The 16,629-nt window shown below is 42.9% G+C and overlaps 1 protein-coding gene across 2 annotated transcripts in view; it reads right to left on the bottom strand.

Annotated features, from left to right (window-relative positions):
* LIN54 (lin-54 DREAM MuvB core complex component) overlaps positions 1–16,629 on the bottom strand; it is a 549,733-nt gene that overhangs the window by 5,928 nt on the left and 527,176 nt on the right. The gene's annotated exons all lie outside the window — the stretch shown is intronic.

The raw sequence follows: 16,629 nt of genomic DNA on the forward strand, positions 1-16,629 counted from the left end.
CCAGCAAAGCTGGTCACATGATCCCTCCTAGGCTCCGCCTACCCCAGTCATTCGACCGACGTTAAGGAGGAATATTTGCATAGGAGAAACCATATGATACCGTGGTGACTGTAGTTAAAGAAAATAAATTATCAGACCTGATTAAAAAACCAGGGCGGGCCGTGGACCGGACACACCGTTGGAGAAAGTAATTTATCAGGTAACATAAATTCTGTTTTCTCCAACATAGGTGTGTCCGGTCCACGGCGTCATCCTTACTTGTGGGAACCAATACCAAAGCTTTAGGACACGGATGAAGGGAGGGAGCAAATCAGGTCACCTAAATGGAAGGCACCACGGCTTGCAAAACCTCTCCCCCAAAAATAGCCTCAGAAGAAGCAAAAGTATCAAACTTGTAAAATTTGGTAAAAGTGTGCAGTGAAGACCAAGTTGCTGCCCTACATATCTGATCAACAGAAGCCTCGTTCTTGAAGGCCCATGTGGAAGCCACAGCCCTAGTGGAATGAGCTGTGATTCTTTCAGGAGGCTGCCGTCCGGCAGTCACATAAGCCAATCTGATGATGCTTTTAATCCAAAAAGAGAGAGAGGTAGAAGTTGCTTTTTGACCTCTCCTTTTACCAGAATAAACAACAAACAAGGAAGATGTTTGTCTAAAATCCTTTGTAGCATCTAAATAGAATTTTAGAGCGCGAACAACATCCAAATTGTGCAACAAACGTTCCTTCTTCGAAACTGGTTTCGGACACAAAGAAGGTACGACTATCTCCTGGTTAATGTTTTTGTTAGAAACAACTTTTGGAAGAAAACCAGGTTTAGTACGTAAAACCAAGATAATAACTTAATATCAACGGAATGTAAGGGTTCAAACGGAACCCCCTGAAGAACTGAAAGAACTAAGTTGAGACTCCAAGGAGGAGTCAAAGGTTTCTAAACAGGCTTGATTCTAACCAGAGCCTGAACAAAGGCTTGAACATCTGGCACAGCTGCCAGCTTTTTGTGAAGTAACACAGACAAGGCAGAAATCTGTCCCTTCAAGGAACTTGCAGATAATCCTTTCTCCAATCCTTCTTGAAGAAAGGATAGAATCTTAGGAATCTTTACCTTGTCCCAAGGGAATCCTTTAGATTCACACCAACAGATATATTTTTTCCATATTTTGTGGTAAATTTTTCTAGTTACAGGCTTTCTGGCCTGAACAAGAGTATCAATAAAAGAATCTGAGAACCCTCGTTTTGATAAGATCAAGCGTTCAATCTCCAAGCGGTCAGCTGGAGTGAGACCAGATTCGGATGTTCGAACGGACCTTGAACAAGAAGGTCTCGTCTCAAAGGTAGCTTCCATGGTGGAGCCGATGACATATTCACCAGATCTGCATACCAAGTCCTGCGTGGCCACGCAGGAGCTATCAAGATCACCGACGCCCTCTCTTGATTGATCCTGGCTACCAGCCTGGGGATGAGAGGAAACAGCGGGAATACATAAGCTAGTTTGAAGGTCCAAGGTGCTACTAGTGCATCTAATAGAGTCGCCTTGGGATCCCTGGATCTGGACCCGTAGCAAGGAACCTTGAAGTTCTGACGAGAGGCCATCAGATCCATGTCTGGAATGCCCCACAGTTGAGTAATTTGGGCAAAGATTTCCGGATGGAGTTCCCACTCCCCCGGATGTAATGTCTGACGACTCAGAAAATCCGCTTCCCAATTTTCCACTCCTGGGATGTGGATTGCAGATAGGTGGCAGGAGTGAGTCTCCGCCCATTGAATGATTTTGGTCACTTCTTCCATCGCCAGGGAACTCCTTGTTCCCCCCTGATGGTTGATGTACGCAACAGTCGTCATGTTGTCTGATTGAAACCGTATGAACTTGGCCTTTGCTAGCTGAGGCCAAGCCTTGAGAGCATTGAATATCGCTCTCAGTTCCAGAATATTTATCGGTAGAAGAGATTCTTCCCGAGACCAAAGACCCTGAGCTTTCAGGGGTCCCCAGACCGCGCCCCAGCCCATCAGACTGGCGTCGGTCGTGACAATGACCCACTCTGGTCTGCGGAAGGTCATCCCTTGTGACAGGTTGTCCAGGGACAGCCACCAACGGAGTGAGTCTCTGGTCCTCTGATTTACTTGTATCTTCGGAGACAAGTCTGTATAGTCCCCATTCCACTGACTGAGCATGCACAGCTGTAATGGTCTTAGATGAATGCGCGCAAAAGGAACTATGTCCATTGCCGCTACCATCAAACCTATTACTTCCATGCACTGCGCTATGGAAGGAAGAGGAACGGAATGAAGTGTTTGACAAGAGTTTAGAAGTTTTGTTTTTCTGGCCTCTGTCAGAAAAATCCTCATTTCTAAGGAGTCTATTATTGTTCCCAAGAAGGGAACCCTTGTCGACGGAGATAGAGAACTCTTTTCCACGTTCACTTTCCATCCGTGAGATCTGAGAAAGGCCAGGACTATGTCCGTGTGAGCCTTTGCTTGAGGAAGGGACGACGCTTGAATCAGAATGTCGTCCAAGTAAGGAACTACTGCAATGCCCCTTGGTCTTAGTACCGCTAGAAGGGACCCTAGTACCTTTGTGAAAATCCTTGGAGCAGTGGCTAATCCGAAAGGAAGCGCCACGAACTGGTAATGCTTGTCCAGGAATGCGAACCTTAGGAACCGATGATGTTCCTTGTGGATAGGAATATGTAGATACGCATCCTTAAAATCCACCGTGGTCATGAATTGACCTTCCTGGATGGAAGGAAGAATTGTTCGAATGGTTTCCATTTTGAACGATGGAACCTTGAGAAACTTGTTTAAGATCTTGAGATCTAAGATTGGTCTGAACGTTCCCTCTTTTTTGGGAACTATGAACAGATTGGAGTAGAACCCCATCCCTTGTTCTCCTAATGGAACAGGATGAATCACTCCCATTTTTAACAGGTCTTCTACACAATGTAAGAATGCCTGTCTCTTTATGTGGTCTGAAGACAATTGAGACCTGTGGAACCTCCCCCTTGGGGGAAGCCCCTTGAATTCCAGAAGATAACCTTGGGAGACTATTTCTAGTGCCCAAGGATCCAGAACATCTCTTGCCCAAGCCTGAGCAAAGAGAGAGAGTCTGCCCCCCACCAGATCCGGTCCCGGATCGGGGGCCAACATTTCATGCTGTCTTGGTAGCAGTGGCAGGTGTCTTGGCCTGCTTTCCCTTGTTCCAGCCTTGCATTGGTCTCCAGGCTGGCTTGGCTTGAGAAGTATTACCCTCTTGCTTAGAGGACGTAGCACTTGGGGCTGGTCCGTTTCTACGAAAGGGACGAAAATTAGGTTTATTTTTGGCCTTGAAAGACCTATCCTGAGGAAGGGCGTGGCCCTTACCCCCAGTGATATCAGAGATAATCTCTTTCAAGTCAGGGCCAAACAGCGTTTTCCCCTTGAAAGGAATGTTAAGTAGTTTGTTCTTGGAAGACGCATCCGCTGACCAAGATTTCAACCAAAGCGCTCTGCGCGCCACAATAGCAAACCCAGAATTTTTCGCCGCTAACCTAGCCAATTGCAAAGTGGCGTCTAGGGTGAAAGAATTGGCCAATTTGAGAGCACGGATTCTGTCCATAATCTCCTCATAAGGAGGAGAATCACTATCGATCGCCTTTACTAGCTCATCGAACCAGAAACACGCGGCTGTAGTGACAGGGACAATGCATGAAATTGGTTGTAGAAGGTAACCTTGCTGAACAAACATCTTTTTAAGCAAACCTTCTAATTTTTTATCCATAGGATCTTTGAAAGCACAACTATCTTCTATGGGTATAGTGGTGCGTTTGTTTAAAGTAGAAACCGCTCCCTCGACCTTGGGGACTGTCTGCCATAAGTCCTTTCTGGGGTCGACCATAGGAAACAATTTTTTAAATATGGGGGGAGGGACGAAAGGTATACCGGGCCTTTCCCATTCTTTATTTACAATGTCCGCCACCCGCTTGGGTATAGGAAAAGCTTCTGGGAGCCCCGGGACCTCTAGGAACTTGTCCATTTTACATAGTTTCTCTGGGATGATCAAATTCTCACAATCATCCAGAGTGGATAATACCTCCTTAAGCAGAGCGCGGAGATGTTCCAACTTAAATTTAAATGTAATCACATCGGGTTCAGCTTGTTGAGAAAATTTCCCTGAATCTGAAATTTCTCCCTCAGACAAAACCTCCCTGGCCCCCTCAGACTGGTGTAGGGGCATTTCAGAACCATTATCATCAGCGTCCTCATGCTCTTCAGTATCTAAAACAGAGCAGTCGCGCTTGCGCTGATAAGTGGGCATTTTGGCTAAAATGTTTTTGATAGAATTATCCATTACAGCCGTTAATTGTTGCATAGTAAGGAGTATTGGCGCGCTAGATGTACTAGGGGCCTCCTGAGTGGGCAAGACTGGTGTAGACGAAGGAGGGAATGATGCAGTACCATGCTTACTCCCCTCACTTGAGGAATCATCTTGGGCATCATTTTCAGTGTCACATAAATCACATCTATTTAAATGAGAAGGAACCTTGGCTTCCCCACATTCAGAACACAGTCTATCTGGTAGTTCAGACATGTTAAACAGGCATAAACTTGATAACAAAGTACAAAAAACGTTTTAAAATAAAACCGTTACTGTCACTTTAAATTTTAAACTGAACACACTTTATTACTGCAATTGCGAAAAAGTATGAAGGAATTGTTCAAAATTCACCAAAATTTCACCACAGTGTCTTAAAGCCTTAAAAGTATTGCACACCAAATTTGGAAGCTTTAACCCTTAAAATAACGGAACCGGAGCCGTATTTATCTTTAACCCCTTTACAGTCCCTGGTATCTGCTTTGCTGAGACCCAACCAAGCCCAAAGGGGAATACGATACCAAATGACGCCTTCAGAAAGTCTTTTCTATGTATCAGAGCTCCTCACACATGCGACTGCATGTCATGCTTCTCAAAAACAAGTGCGCAATACCGGCGCGAAAATGAGGCTCTGCCTATGATTAGGGAAAGCCCCTAGAGAATAAGGTGTCTAAAACAGTGCCTGCCGATATTATTTTACAAAAATACCCAGATTAAATGATTCCTCAAGGCTAAATATGTGTATATATGAATCGATTTAGCCCAGAAAATGTCTACAGTCTTAATAAGCCCTTGTGAAGCCCTTATTTACTGTCTGAATAAAAATGGCTTACCGGATCCCATAGGGAAAATGACAGCTTCCAGCATTACATCGTCTTGTTAGAATGTGTCATACCTCAAGCAGCAAAAGACTGCTCACTGTTCCCCCAACTGAAGTTAATTCCTCTCAACAGTCCTGTGTGGAACAGCCATGGATTTTAGTAACGGTTGCTAAAATCATTTTCCTCTTACAAACAGAAATCTTCATCTCTTTTCTGTTTCAGAGTAAATAGTACATACCAGCACTATTTTAAAATAACAAACTCTTGATTGAATAAAAAAAACTACAGTTAAACACTAAAAAACTCTAAGCCATCTCCGTGGAGATGTTGCCTGTACAACGGCAAAGAGAATGACTGGGGTAGGCGGAGCCTAGGAGGGATCATGTGACCAGCTTTGCTGGGCTCTTTGCCATTTCCTGTTGGGGAAGAGAATATCCCACAAGTAAGGATGACGCCGTGGACCGGACACACCTATGTTGGAGAAAGTTATATCTTTTATTCGCCGATGATGTCACGTTATCCTGCCCACTATTTTCAGCACTGCTTGTTCAAAATACTTAAAGCAATAACTTTGTGTTTAAAGCGCCATTTTGAAACCTAGGTATTGTAAGCGGATTGGTACAGAGCAAAGGATACCCATGGAGTGGGTTTGGAAAACAATTAAATTTGCAGACAAGATTTCTGATATACGGTAGAGATATGTTAATGAAATGCTATTGATAAAAAGCGTATTTGGGGTAGTTAGTTAGTAACAGGCATAGAAAATATTTACTTACAGTGTCCCTTTAAAGACCTCTCCCACTTCCCCTATCCCCCAGTCATTCTGCAGAGGGAACAAGGAATAGTAGGAGAAATATCAGAGTATAAAAGGTGCCAGAAGAAAAATATAATTTAGTGGGCCGCCCATCGGAGAACACGGGCGGGGGCCGTGGACTCTCCTTATACAGAAGGAAATGAAATTATCTGGTAAGCATAATTTATGTTTTCCTTCTTAATATAAGGAGAGTCCATGGCTTCATTCCTTACTGTTGAGAAACTTATAGCCAAGCTCTAGAGGACACTGAATGAAAACGGGAGGGACAAAAAGAGAGGCAAACCCTAATTTGAGGGCACCACAGCCTGCAAAACCTCTCTTCTGAAGGCTGCTTCCGCAGAAGCAGAAACATCAAACTTCTAAAATTTAGAAAAAGTGTGTAAGGAGGACCAGGTAGGCGCCTTAAAAATCTGATCCATAGAGGCCTCGTTCTTAAAGGCCCAAGAGGAAGCCACTGCTCTAGTAGAATGAGCCGTAATTCTCTGAGGAGCCTTATGTCCCGCTGTCTCATAAGCTAAGCGGATAATATTCCTTAACCAAAAAGACAAGGAAGTCGCAGAGACCCTCTGCCCCTTACGCTTCCCAGAATAGGCAATAAACAAGGAAGGAGTTTGTCTAAAATCCTTAATAGCCTGAAGATAGAACTTCAAGGCTCGAACCACCTCCAAATTATGCAGCAAACTTTCCTTCAAAGAAGAAGGATTAGGACACAAGGAAGGAACCACAAACTCTTGATTGATGTTGCGGTCTGACATGACCTTAGGGAGAAACCCTAACTTAGTACGTAGGACAGCCTTATCAGAATGGAACACCAGATAAGGAGGCTCACATTGCAAGGCGGCAATCTCAGATACTCTGCGCGCAGAAGCAATAGCCAGTAGAAAAAGAACCTTCCAGGATAATTTAATGTCAATTTCATGTATAGGCTCAAACGGAGACCGCTGCAAAACCTTAAGAACAAGATTCAGACTCCAGGGAGGAGCCTTATATCTGAACACGGGCCTGATCCTAATCAGAGCCTTAACAAAAGACTGTACATCTGGAAGTTCCAAGAGCCTCTTGCGCAGTAAAACAGACCGGGACGAAATCTGTCCCCTCAGGGAACTGGCAGAAAGACCCTTCTCCAGTCCATCCTGGAGAAATTAAAGGATCCTGGCAACCTTAACTTTATGCCAGGAGAATCCACGCTCTTCACACCAGAATAAATAGGTTTTCCACACCTTATGATAGATGCAACGAGTAACCGGCTTACGAGCTTGAATGAAAGTATCAATAACTCTCTCAGAAAAACCTCTCTTGGCTAGGACTAAGTATTCAATCTCCACGCAGTCAGCCTCAGAGAATCTAGATTTTGATGAACAAAATGACCTTGTTCCAGCAGATCCCTGCGACAAGGTAACTTCCATGGAGGAGAAGATGACATCCCCACCAGATCCGCAAACCACTTTCTTCACGGCCACGATGGAGCAATCTGAATCATTAAAGTCTGCTCCTGCTTGATGCTGGCCATTACACGAAGGAGAAGAGGTAACGGGGGGAAAAAGTAGATTAGATTGAACCTCCAAGACACTGCTAATTCATCTATTAGCTCCGCCTGAGGATCCCTGGACCTCGACCCATATCTGGGTAGCTAGGTATTGAGACGAGACGCCATGAGGTCTATCTCCGGCGTCCCCCACCTGCTGCATATTTTCGCAAACACTTCGGGATGGAGAGAGCATTCCCCTGGATGGAAGGATTGTCTGCTGAGAAAATCCGCTTCCCAGTTGTCCACACCCGGAATGTGGATCGCTGACTGCGAACAGCTGTGGGCCTCCGCCCACTACAGAATCCGAGATACTTCCCTCATTGCTAGGGAGCTTCTCGTTCCCCCTGATGGTTGATGTAAGCCACCGAGGTTATATTGTCTGATTGGAATCTGATAAACCGGGACGAACCCAGAAGAGGCCAAGCCTTCAGAGCATTGAAGATTGCTCGAAGTTCCAGAATGTTGATTGGGAGGGAGCGTTCCTTTTGAGACCACAGGCCCTGTGCCTTCCTGGCAAACCAAACAGCTCCCCATCCTGATAGACTTGCGTCCGTAGTCACAATCTCCCAGGATGATCTTAGAAAGGATGTCCCTCGGGACAAATGATCTGGACAGAGCCACCAAGAGAGGGATTCTTTTGACCGGTTGTACAGGGAAATCTGTTGAGACTGAACCGAATGATCGCCATTTCACTGCCTCAGCATCCACAGTTGTAACGGTCTGAGACGGAACCTGGCAAAGGGAATTATGTTCATGCTGGACATCATGAGACCAATTACCTCCATACACTGAGCCACAGATGGTCTTAAGGAGGTCTGGAGGGCAAGACATACCGAAGCTAGCTTGCAACGTCTCTGGTCTGTTAGAAATATCCTCATGGATATGAAGTCTATTATAGTAGCCAGGAATTCTACCCTGGTGCTTGGAATAAGAGAACTTTTGTCTAAGTTTATCTTCCATCTATGAGATCAAAGAAGAGATAGAAGAGATACCGAATGGTCCTCTGCTAGACCAAAAGCTGGCGCTTGTACCAGAATATCATCCAAGTAGGGAGCTACTGCTATACCCCGGGTTCTGGCAACGGCCAGAAAAGCCTCTAGAACCTTTGTAAAAATTCAAGGAGCAGTAGATAGACCAAACGGAAGTGCAATAAACTGTAAGTGCTGGTCCAGGAACGCAAACCTTAGGAACTGGAAGTGATCCTTGTGGATTGGAACATGAAGGTAAGCACCTTCAGATCTATAGTGGTCATAAACGGTCCTTCTTGAACTAGAGGAAGGATGGACCGTACTGTCTTCATCTTGAACGAGGGGACATTTAGAAACTTGTTTAAGCACTTTAGGTCCAGAATCGGAGGGAAAGTTCCCTCCTTCTTTGGGACCACAAACAGTAGTATCCAAACCTCTTTCTGCGAAAGGAACCGGGACAATGAACCCTAGGGAGGACAGATCCCGCACGCACCCCAGAAAGGCTTTTCTCTTTTCTGGCTTTGAAGACAGGCTTGAAAGTAGAAATCTGCCCTTTGGTGGATGAGATTTGAAACCTATTTTGTATCCCTGAGTTATGACCTCCAGGACCCACGTCCCTGAACCATGTGTCTGAAAACAGCGACAGTCTGCCCCCTACACGATCCAGCGCTGGATCGGGGGTCGCACCTTTAAGTCAACTTGATCTCGGCAGGCTTCTTGCTCTGCTTGGATTGAGCCGGCTTTCAAGTACTCTTGGTTTGCTCAGGCTTAGCGGAGGACTGTTGTTGGGATTTCTCAGATCGAAAATTAGAGCCTTGTCCCTTAGACTTGTTCTTTTTATCCTGCGGTAGGAAGGCACCCTTGCCCCCTGTAACCGTGGAGATAATGGAGCCCTGGCCTGGACCAAATACAATTTTTCCCTTAAAAGAAGTCATATCCGCAGACCAGGATTTCAGCCAGAGCGCCCGGCGGGTCTGCACTGAAAAACCAGAGATCTTAGCATTTAGGCGAATGATCTGCATGTTTGCATTACAGATAAAAGAATGAGCAATTCTCAATCCCTTAATTCTTTCTTGGATAACGTCGAGGGGACCCTCCACCTCCATCAAATCCGATAAGAAGTTGCACCAGTAGGCCGCAGCTCCAGCAACTGAGGCAACAGCCGCTGCTGGTTGAAACAAGTATCCCGTATGCTGAAACATTTTTCTGAGAAAAGTTTCCATCTTCTTATCCATCGGCTCTCTGAAAGACTAACTATCCTCAAGTAGGATAGTAGTACGCTTAGCCAATGTGGAGATAGCACCATCCATCTTAGGGATAGAACCCCACAACTCCAATTAAGAGTCCGGGACCGGGAATAATTTTTTAAAGGAAGACGAAGGGGAAAAGGAAGATCCAATTCTATCCCACTCGTTCTTAATAATATTCGCCATTTTTACAGCTACAGGGAAAGTTAAAAGGCACTACACTGTCCTCGTAAACTCTGTCTAATTTAGGGATCAAAGGTTCATCAGGCAGCTTGGCCTCCGGAACCTCTAATGTAGACAGAACCTCCTTTAGAAGAAAACGTAAGTGTGACCGACCCTTAGATAATTGAAAAACAGATAAATCCAATAAATCACTAGATGACCCCTGGACAGGAGAGCTATGTTTAACCTTTCGCTTGCGCTTGGCAATTGAATTCTATTATCTAATTTTCTTCGTTTTCTTGTTACCCTTTGTTAAAAAGCAGGGATGTAAACTCAGGAGTGCTCATGTGTCTGCAACACAATATGGCAGCAATTTTGCAACAATGTTAAAAAACATAATTTATGTAAGAACTTACCTGATAAATTCATTTCTTTCATATTAGCAAGAGTCCATGAGCTAGTGACGTATGGGATATACATTCCTACCAGGAGGGGCAAAGTTTCCCAAACCTCAAAATGCCTATAAATACACCCCTCACCACACCCACAATTCAGTTTAACGAATAGCCAAGAAGTGGGGTGATAAAAAAGTGCGAAAGCATATAAAATAAGGAATTGGAATAATTGTGCTTTATACAAAATCATAACCACCACAAAAAAAGGGCGGGCCTCATGGACTCTTGCTAATATGAAAGAAATGAATTTATCAGGTAAGTTCTTACATAAATTATGTTTTCTTTCATGTAATTAGCAAGAGTCCATGAGCTAGTGACGTATGGGATAATGACTACCCAAGATGTGGATCTTTCCACACAAGAGTCACTAGAGAGGGAGGGATAAAATAAAGACAGCCAATTCCTGCTGAAAATAATCCACACCCAAAATAAAGTTTAACGAAAAACATAAGCAGAAGATTCAAACTGAAACCGCTGCCTGAAGTACTTTTCTACCAAAAACTGCTTCAGAAGAAGAAAATACATCAAAATGGTAGAATTTAGTAAAAGTATGCAAAGAGGACCAAGTTGCTGCTTTGCAGATCTGGTCAACCGAAGCTTCATTCCTAAACGCCCAGGAAGTAGATACTGACCTAGTAGAATGAGCTGTAATTCTCTGAGGCGGAATTTTACCCGACTCAACATAGGCAAGATGAATTAAAGATTTCAACCAAGATGCCAAAGAAATGGCAGAAGCTTTCTGGCCTTTCCTAGAACCGGAAAAGATAACAAATAGACTAGAAGTCTTACGGAAAGATTTCGTAGCTTCAACATAATATTTCAAAGCTCTAACAACATCCAAAGAATGCAACGATTTCTCCTTAGAATTCTTAGGATTAGGACATAATGAAGGAACCACAATTTCTCTACTAATGTTGTTGGAATTCACAACTTTAGGTAAAAATTCAAAAGAAGTTCGCAACACCGCCTTATCCTGATGAAAAATCAGAAAAGGAGACTCACAAGAAAGAGCAGATAATTCAGAAACTCTTCTAGCAGAAGAGATGGCCAAAAGGAACAAAACTTTCCAAGAAAGTAATTTAATGTCCAATGAATGCATAGGTTCAAACGGAGGAGCTTGAAGAGCTCCCAGAACCAAATTCAAACTCCAAGGAGGAGAAATTGACTTAATGACAGGTTTTATACGAACCAAAGCTTGTACAAAACAATGAATATCAGGAAGAATAGCAATCTTTCTGTGAAAAAGAACAGAAAGAGCAGAGATTTGTCCTTTCAAAGAACTTGCGGACAAACCCTTATCTAAACCATCCTGAAGAAACTGTAAAATTCTCGGTATTCTAAAAGAATGCCAAGAAAAATGATGAGAAAGACACCAAGAAATATAAGTCTTCCAGACTCTATAATATATCTCTCGAGATACAGATTTACGAGCCTGTAACATAGTATTAATCACGGAGTCAGAGAAACCTCTTTGACCAAGAATCAAGCGTTCAATCTCCATACCTTTAAATTTAAGGATTTCAGATCCTGATGGAAAAAAGGGCCTTGTGACAGAAGGTCTGGTCTTAACGGAAGAGTCCACGGTTGGCAAGAGGCCATCCGGACAAGATCCGCATACCAAAACCTGTGAGGCCATGCCGGAGCTACCAGCAGAACAAACGAGCATTCCTTCAGAATCTTGGAGATTACTCTTGGAAGAAGAACTAGAGGCGGAAAGATATAGGCAGGATGATACTTCCAAGGAAGTGATAATGCATCCACTGCCTCCGCCTGAGGATCCCGGGATCTGGACAGATACCTGGGAAGTTTCTTGTTTAGATGGGACGCCATCAGATCTATTTCTGGAAGTTCCCACATTTGAACAATCTGAAGAAATACCTCTGGGTGAAGAGACCATTCGCCCGGATGCAACGTTTGGCGACTGAGATAATCCGCTTCCCAATTGTCTACACCTGGGATATGAACCGCAGAGATTAGACAGGAGCTGGATTCCGCCCAAACCAAGATTCGAGATACTTCTTTCATAGCCAGAGGACTGTGAGTCCCTCCTTGATGATTGATGTATGCCACAGTTGTGACATTGTCTGTCTGAAAACAAATGAACGATTCTCTCTTCAGAAGAGGCCAAAACTGAAGAGCTCTGAAAATTGCACGGAGTTCCAAAATATTGATCGGTAATCTCACCTCCTGAGATTCCCAAACTCCTTGTGCCGTCAGAGATCCCCACACAGCTCCCCAACCTGTGAGACTTGCATCTGTTGAAATTACAGTCCAGGTCGGAAGCACAAAAGAAGCCCCCTGAATTAAACGATGGTGATCTGTCCACCATGTTAGAGAGTGTCGAACAATCGGTTTTAAAGATATTAATTGAGATATCTTCGTGTAATCCTTGCACCATTGCTTCAGCATACAGAGCTGAAGAGGTCGCATGTGAAAACGAGCAAAGGGGATCGCGTCCGATGCAGCAGTCATAAGACCTAGAATTTCCATGCATAAGGCTACCGAAGGGAATGATTGTGACTGAAGGTTTCGACAAGCTGTAATCAACTTTAGACGTCTCTTGTCTGTTAAAGACAGAGTCATGGACACTGAATCCATCTGGAAACCCAGAAAGGTTACCCTTGTCTGAGGAATCAAAGAACTTTTTGGTAAATTGATCCTCCAACCATGATCTTGAAGAAACAACACAAGTCGATTCGTATGAGATTCTGCTAAATGTAAAGACTGAGCAAGTACCAAGATATCGTCCAAATAAGGAAATACCACAATACCCTGTTCTCTGATTACAGACAGCAGGGCACCGAGAACCTTTGTAAAAATTCTTGGAGCTGTAGCTAGGCCAAACGGCAGAGCCACAAATTGGTAATGCTTGTCCAGAAACGAGAATCTCAGGAACTGATAATGATCTGGATGAATCGGAATATGCAGATATGCATCCTGTAAATCTATCGTGGACATATAATTCCCTTGCTGAACAAAAGGTAAGATAGTCCTTACAGTTACCATCTTGAACGTTGGTATCCTTACATAACGATTCAATATTTTTAGATCCAGAACTGGTCTGAAAGAATTCTCCTTCTTTGGTACAATGAAGAGATTTGAATAAAACCCCATCCCCTGTTCCGGAACTGGAACTGGCATAATTACTCCAGTCAACTCTAGATCTGAAACACATTTCAGAAATGCTTGAGCTTTTACTGGATTTACTGGGACACGGGAAAGAAAAAATCTCTTTGCAGGAGGTCTCAACTTGAAACCAATTCTGTACCCTTCTGAAACAATGCTCTGAATCCAAAGATTGTGAACAGAATTGATCCAAATTTCCTTGAAAAAACGTAACCTGCCCCCTACCAGCTGAGCTGGAATGAGGGCCGCACCTTCATGTGGACTTAGAAGCAGGCTTTGCCTTTCTAGCTGGCTTGGATTTATTCCAGACTGGAGATGGTCTCCAAACTGAAACTGCTCCTGAGGATGAAGGATCAGGCTTTTGTTCTTTGTTGAAACGAAAGGAACGAAAACGATTATTAGCCCTGTTTTTACCTTTAGATTTTTTATCCTGTGGTAAAAAAGTTCCTTTCCCACCAGTAACAGTTGAAATAATGGAATCCAACTGAGAACCAAATAATTTGTTACCCTGGAAAGAAATGGAAAGTAAAGTTGATTTAGAAGCCATATCAGCATTCCAAGTTTTAAGCCATAAAGCTCTTCTAGCTAAAATAGCTAGAGACATAAACCTGACATCAACTCTGATAATATCAAAAATGGCATCACAGATAAAATTATTAGCATGCTGAAGAAGAATAATAATATCATGAGAATCACGATGTGTTACTTGTTGCGCTAAAGTTTCCAACCAAAAAGTTGAAGCTGCAGCAACATCAGCCAAAGATATAGCAGGTCTAAGAAGATTACCTGAACACAGATAAGCTTTTCTTAGAAAGGACTCAATTTTCCTATCTAGAGGATCCTTAAACGAAGTACCATCTGACGTAGGAATAGTAGTACGTTTAGCAAGGGTAGAAATAGCCCCATCAACTTTAGGGATCTTGTCCCAAAATTCTAATCTGTCAGACGGCACAGGATATAATTGCTTAAAACGTTTAGAAGGAGTAAATGAATTACCCAAATTATCCCATTCTTTGGAAATTACTGCAGAAATAGCATTAGGAACAGGAAAAACTTCTGGAATAACCACAGGAGCTTTAAATACCTTATCTAAACGTTTAGAATTAGTATCAAGAGGACCAGAATCCTCTATTTCTAAAGCAATTAGAACTTCTTTAAGTAAAGAACGAATAAATTCCATTTTAAATAAATATGAAGATTTATCAGCATCAACCTCAGAGACAGAATCCTCTGAACCAGAGGAGTCATCAGAATCAGAATGATGATGTTCATTTAAAAATTCATCTGTAGGGAGAGAAGTTTTAAAAGATTTTTTACGTTTACTAGAAGGAGAAATAACAGACATAGCCTTCTTTATGGATTCAGAAACAAAATCTCTTATATTATCAGGAACATTCTGCACCTTAGACGTTGAGGGAACTGCAACAGGCAATGGTACTTTACTAAAGGAAATATTATCTGCTTTAACAAGTTTGTCATGACAATCAATACAAACAACAGCTGGAGAAATAGCTACCAAAAGTTTACAGCAGATACACTTAGCTTTGGTAGATTCAGCACTTGACAGCGATTTTCCTGTAGTATCTTCTGGCTCAGATGCAACGTGAGACATCTTGCAATATGTAAGAGAAAAAACAACATATAAAGCAAAATTGATCAAATTCCTTAAATGACAGTTTCAGGAATGGGAAAGAATGCCAAAGAACAAGCTTCTAGCAACCAGAAGCAATAAAAAATGAGACTTAAATAATGTGGAGACAAAAGTGACGCCCATATTTTTTCGCGCCAAATAAGACGCCCACATTATTTGGCGCCTAAATGCTTTTTGGCGCCAAAAATGACGCCACATCCGGAACGCCGACATTTTTGGCGCGAAATAACGTCAAAGAATGACGCAACTTCCGGCGACACGTATGACGCCGGAAACGGAAATAGAATTTTTGCGCCAAAAAAGTCCGCGCCAAGAATGACGCAATAAAATGAAGCATTTTCAGCCCCCGCGAGCCTAACAGCCCACAGGGAAAAAGTCAAATTTTAAGGTAAGAAAAAATGGTCAAATCAAAATGCATTATCCCAAATATGAAACTGACTGTCTGAAAATAAGGAAAGTTGAACATTCTGAGTCAAGGCAAATAAATGTTTGAATACATATATTTAGAACTTTATAAACAAAGTGCCCAACCATAGCTTGGAGTGTCACAGAAAATAAGACTTACTTACCCCAGGACACTCATCTACATATAGCAGATAGCCAAACCAGTACTGAAACGAGAATCAGCAGAGGTAATGGTATATATAAGAGTATATCGTCGATCTGAAAAGGGAGGTAAGAGATGAATCTCTACGACCGATAACAGAGAACCTATGAAATAGACCCCTTAGAAGGAGATCACTGCATTCAAATAGGCAATACTCTCCTCACATCCCTCTGACATTCACTGCACGCTGAGAGGAAAACCGGGCTCCAACTTGCTGCGGAGCGCATATCAACGTAGAATCTAGCACAAACTTACTTCACCACCTCCATCGGAGGCAAAGTTTGTAAAACTGAATTGTGGGTGTGGTGAGGGGTGTATTTATAGGCATTTTGAGGTTTGGGAAACTTTGCCCCTCCTGGTAGGAATGTATATCCCATACGTCACTAGCTCATGGACTCTTGCTAATTACATGAAAGAAAGCAAGAGCACTAGGGTTTCCTGTTACATAGTGCTTCAGGCATGTGCATCCTACCTACCTAGGTATCGCTTCAACAAAGAATAACATGAAACAAAGCAAATTTAATAATAGAAGTAAATTTTAATTTTTTTTTAAATTGTATTCTCTATCTGAATAATGTAAGAAAAAAATTGGATTTCATGTCCCTTTAAGCTAAGTATTGTCAGCTGCATGTTAAAAACCACAATGAGCTTCATCAGTGCTGATGTCACACTTTACTGCTTTACTGCGATCTCATGAGATTTCACTGTATGAGATTACATACTAAACTTCTTTAAACTGAGGAGGGAAATAACCTGGCTGTGCCTGCACATGACAGATGCACGCTCCCTTGCAAGTCTTGGGACTAGTATCCCGATTGGCTGCTTAAAGTCCCTTTACAATGGAATGTGGTCCTGAGGAAATTTTGGAGTAAAACATCTTCCTTTTTAATATAGAGATGTTCAGGT

Source organism: Bombina bombina, chromosome 2, assembly GCF_027579735.1.
Source record: "Bombina bombina isolate aBomBom1 chromosome 2, aBomBom1.pri, whole genome shotgun sequence".
Taxonomy (NCBI): Eukaryota; Metazoa; Chordata; class Amphibia; order Anura; family Bombinatoridae; genus Bombina; species Bombina bombina.